Here is a 6000-nt window from a genome sequence, read left to right on the forward strand (position 1 = left end):
CGTGCACATGTTGGCTGTTGATGTTGCTGTGATCGACGGGAGCTAGATTTGAAGATGTACCTGCGTTCCGGTTGTAGCTGTATCTTGTTCATGGTAGCCTTAGAATTATAGAAATCTATTTATATACATTTCGAACATATGATGCATTTATTTCATACTAGCTGTCACGACCCAAAATCTCGCCACAGGCGTCGTGATGGCACTTAGTCTATAAGACTAGATAAGCTAATTTTATAACAATTCAAGCCAATTGTTTTTAAAAAAAATAGATAATCGAAACCAAAAACGGAAATAATTACAAAATATGAATACAACAACCATCCAAGACTGGTAATAATGAGTCACAAACTCTAAACTGAATATATGGAATGATCTCAAGGATCGAATACTCAATACTGTTTGATTAAAAATTAACAGTACAATAAAATTAAAAGACTTCAAGGGACTGCTAAGACCAAGCAGCTCTACCTTGAATCCTTGCGATCACACTTTAACTCTGTCCGAGTCAGATAGCTCCAATACATGGCTCTGCACAAAAATATGCAGAAGTGTAGTATGACTACACCACGGTCGGTACCCAGTAAGTATCAAGACTAACCTCAGTGGAGTAGAGACGAAGTACAGTCAAGACACTCACTAGTCTAATAACATGTGCAATAAGATATACAAAGTAATAGAAAACAAATAACAATAAGGGCAACACAAATCAACCAGTGATGTGCATAGCAGGGCAACATGAACACTATTAATATCTCTCAACAATTAATAAATATAAGTACACCCAATTAAATCAAGTCCTTCAAATAAATATCTTTCACATATAATTTTTCCGAATAAATCTCATTCAAATATAATTTCTTCAAATAAATATCTTTCGAATGTAATTATTTCAAATAAATCTTTTTGAAAAAAAAATCCTTCCAAATAAATATTTTAAATATACTTCTTTCAATTAAAAAGTCATCATGTAACACCTCATTTCATAATCATACAAATACGGGTCTCAGTCCATTTTTATATTTTTCGTAAACACGGGTCTCAGCCTACTTTCATATTTCCACGGCACTTCATGCCCATAATTAAATCATCATATTTTCCCGACACCTCGTGCCCACTTTTCATATCACAGATGCACGGACAATTCACGTGTCAATAATAAAACCATCATATTTTTTCCGGCACCTCGTGCCCACGTTTCATATACGTTGCGATATGCAACCCGATCCCATATAACACTACTTGCCCGGTAATAGTCACAGGCTCACAATTCCAACATAATTCAGGCTATTATCAAGTTTACCGAAACAACAAGACAAGTTGCACAAGATATAAAAATAAACACAAGGAATGCCCCAACATCACATGAAAATTACCAACACAATAACTGTACATCATCACATATCATCCCTAATAATAGTCACCCTTATCTCTCCTATAGCCACCCTTATTACTCCTATAATAGCCTCAATTATCCTTCTGCCCTGATAATATCAATAGCCACCCTTATCGCTCCTATAGCCACCCTTATCGCTTATATCACCCTTATCGCTCCGCCCAGACAATATCCCAACATACATAACAACAAAGAAGTGCCTCCTTTATGCCCACATAATATCAACAGTGAAATGCCACCCTTATATCATCAAAATAATAACTCAATTAACACAACAATTTACACAGAATATTATCACGGCAACGTAACAAAATCAATTCATATCACAATTTGCCTAATGGACACAACCAATTCCAAGGATATAACAAAATCAATTAATTTCACAACAAATAGCCCAAGGCTCCACACAATATATATAAAATCACAAAAACAATCAACATAGATAGAAAATAATCAGCATAGGGCAACACCTTCATTAATCCAAATTTAGATAATTATATTAACACTTCTTCTTAAGCTTTCTTAATTAATTATTTGCATAGGAAAAATTCATAATGAAATTAAATTTCAAGAAATATCAAACCATCAAACTCACGGAATTCACATAAATATACAAGTAATAATTACATCAAATTGTCATAAAAAAAATCAATAAATGTGATTTGAGGCATGGCAATTAGATGATTAAATATATGCCAACAATTATCCAATTTACTACACAATATGCCCAAGACTTTAACTCAATAAATTTTGCACATATAAGCCCGAGTGCGTACTCGTCACCTCGCGTACACGGCTTTTCACATTTCACAAATGGCACATAAGACTCGATGCCTAAGGGGTAATTTCCCCACTCGAAGTTAGGCAAGACACTTATCGTTTTGAAGTTAGGACGATATTCCAAAATAGCCTTCTTGCTTGAATTGACCTACGGACAGCTCAAATCTATCCAAATTAATTGTATAATTTCATTAAAATTTATCATAAACAATTCCGCATAATAAAACGTCGACTTGAAAATTTATTCTAAAAAGTCAACAAAAGTCAATGCGGGTCCCGCCTCTCGGAACTCGACATAATTTTTACGAAATCCGAACACCCATTCTGATCGAGTTCAACCATATCAATTTTATTGAATTCCAATAACAAATCGACCTCCAAATCTTAAATTTGCGTTTTTTGGAAGATTTTGCAAAAAATTTGTTTTCTTCCATTTAAATCCGAATTAAACGATGAATACAATCATATATTCATGAAATATAATTACTTTAGGATATAGAATACTTACCCCAACCAAGCTTATGAAAAATCCCTCCAGAATCGCCCAAATTCGAGCTCCAAAAGTCCAAAAACGAAAATGGCGAAATGACCATTTTTGGTCCTTATGATTCTATTCAGTTTCCGCTTCTGCGGACATATTTCCGCATCTGCGACCTCGCTTTTGCGAGCCAAGATGCGCATATGCGTTGCCTCCGCTTCTGCGAGCACAGTGGTTGCACCTACGCTTGCGCTTCTGCGCAATAGTAGCCGCATCTTCGGCTTTCTCCATTAACCTTGCCCAGGCCGCTTCTGCGGGGAAAATCCTCGCTTCTCCGATGGTCGTACCTGCGCCCAAACTTCCGCAGGTGCGATTCCAACAGCTGCTGCCATTTTCCAGCAGCTTCCTTAAAGTCCAATTTGCTCTGTTAACCTTCCGGAATCCATCCGAGGCCCCCGGGACTTTAACCAAATATACCAACATGTCCCAAAATACAATACGAACTTAGTCGAGGCTTCAAACCACGTCAATTAATGCCGAAATTACGAATCACGCATCGAATCGAATTATGAGTTTTCAAATCTTCCAACTTCTATATTTTGCGCCGAAACGTATCAAATCAATCCGGAATGACTTCAAATTTTGCACACAAGTCATAACTGACGTAATGGAGCTATTCCAGTTTCTAGAATCAAAATCCGACCTCATTATAAAAAAATTCAACCTTCGGTCGGACTTTTCAAAAATCTTATATTTTCCAATTTTCACCAAAATGCGTCGAATTGTCCTAGGCTTCCAAATCCAAATCTGAATACACGCCTAAATCCGAAATCATCATACGAAGCTATTGTCATCATCAAAATTCCATTCCAAGGGCGTTTGCGCAAAAGTCAGCTCTCTGATCAACTCTTTCCATTTAAGCTTCTAAATAAGGATTATTCTTTTAATTTAATTCCGAATCTTCAGAAAATCAAACTCTACCACACCCGCGGGTCATAATACATATTGCGAAGTTGCTCGAGACCTTAAGTTACTTAACGGGGCATTAATTCTTAAAACGACAAGTCAGGTTGTTACATTCTCCACCTCTTAAACATACGTTCGTCCTCGAATGTGCCAAGAATATTTCTGAGGACATTAAATTACTAAGTGTATTCTTACACACATACTCGCGTGTGATTCTATGTTCCGCAATTTAACATGGGTCTGACAACACCATCTCCATTGAGATTATTTCTTTTATCCATACTTATAAACTTAAAAACCAATTTCTTACACTCCAAACATTTTCAAAAGGCCTAATTTTCACATCAACTCACGGTATTAGTCTCAACTGGCTATAACAACTCGTGCCTACGCACACATCAACTTTCTTGATAGTGTTGGAGTACTTCAAAATTTTTATGGGGTGTTACATTCTCCCCCACTTAGGATCATTCATCCTTGAATGAGAAGTAGAGTCCGCCCGCAAACACATAACATAACTTATCTTTTCTTTTGCACATCTCAATCCCCCAAATTTTATTAACTCCCAAATTTTCTAGAAATTTCGGTAGAGTCTCCCCTGTAATTGGGCATATCCACCAACCAGAGTAACACCAAACAACTCCTAACAACACATCCACAACCCAACAAAGCACCACAATGTATATATTAATAACACTAATCTCAGCATTACAAGCACTGCATTATCAAAATGATATCGGGACATGAAGCACATCATATGTATGCCCATCACCACATCTCTGGTCTTAATAGTTGTTCATAATCGATTACAACATCGCCAATTAATCTCATATTAACCAAAACCTCATTTCGAATTTTCACAACAGTGACAGCAAAATGTGAGGCATGAAGACCTCATAACTATTTACCCGACCTAATGTCACGACCCCAAATTCCCTCCGTAGGATGTCGTGATGGCACCTAGTCTCTAAGACTAGGTAAGCCTATCAATGCGGAATAATAATAAATATCTTAAATAAATAAACTAAAATTCAAACAATTTTAACTCCCAAAACCCGGTAGAAATAAGTCACAAGCTTCTAAGAATTTATTATTTATGTCTCTGTACATCAAAGTCTAAAGCAAATAAGGAAGACAACATAGTAAGATAGAAGGGGACTCCGGAGTCTGCGGACGCTGGCAGATATACCTCGAAGTCTCCTCGTATAGCTAGTTTACTGATGCGTGGTCTAATAAGATGCACTTGGATCTACACAAAAAGATGTGCAGAAGCATAGTATGAGTACACCACAGCGGTACCCAGTAAGTGCCAAGCCTAACCTCGGTAGAGTAGTGACGAGGTCACGTCAGACCCTGCTGGAGAATAAATAATGGCATGGTAAAATGTTTAAACAATATTATAAGATAAAATGACAATGAGAATGAATCAAGTAGTATGTCACATTTAATTACATCAAGTAATGGCAAATAAATACCTCATTGAAACAAAACAGAATTCTTTTCAACTTTAAGAAAATCACAACAATAATCAAAGGCAACTACGACCATAAATCAATATCAACAAGGGCACTCCCGAGGTACCACCTCGTAGTCCCAAATCATAAATAAACTCACAATATCTCATTTCCTTATATCACCGCGGGAGCCTTCACAATTTATTTAAAGAAAACATTTTTTCCCGAAATAGCATTCTGCGTTTTAGCCACCCTTATCACACCGTATGACTTCTAGTAGTTCCCCTACTAGCCACGCGTATCAAGCCACCCTTATCTCACCACATGCGTTTCAACACCCAGACCGTATACCACTGCATGCGTATCAATATCATAATTTGCACCTCAAGTGCTCAAATAAATTAACTTGCCAAAATAATTCAATAACAATATTTTTTCACAATAAAGAGCTCACGGCTCATGCCAAAATAAATCATCAATAATAGTTTTCCACAATAAAAAGCACATGGCTAATGTCAAAATAATTCAACAACAATAATTTTCCACAATAAAGAGCTCACGGCTCATGTCAAAATAAATCATCAATAATAGTTTTCCACAATAAAGAGCTCACGGCTCATGTCAAAATAATTTATCAATAATATTTTTCCATAATAAAGAGTTCACGGCTCATGTCAAAATAATTCAACAATAATATTCTTCCACAATAAAGAGTTCACGGCTCCCTCACAATGAGTATAAAAATATTCAGGAGTAAATAATTTAGGAAAATAATATTTCAAAATCTTTACTACGTTGCTTCAATATCAAGTTTAAAAATGTCAAATACTTCATATTAATAATATTTAATTTAAAGAAAATCAACCTTCAAATAATGCACATAATAAAAGAAATCAAGTTTCAACTAAACAGGTAAAACAATTAGTAAG

Source organism: Nicotiana tabacum, chromosome 14, assembly GCF_000715075.1.
Source record: "Nicotiana tabacum cultivar K326 chromosome 14, ASM71507v2, whole genome shotgun sequence".
NCBI classification, from domain to species: Eukaryota; Viridiplantae; Streptophyta; class Magnoliopsida; order Solanales; family Solanaceae; genus Nicotiana; species Nicotiana tabacum.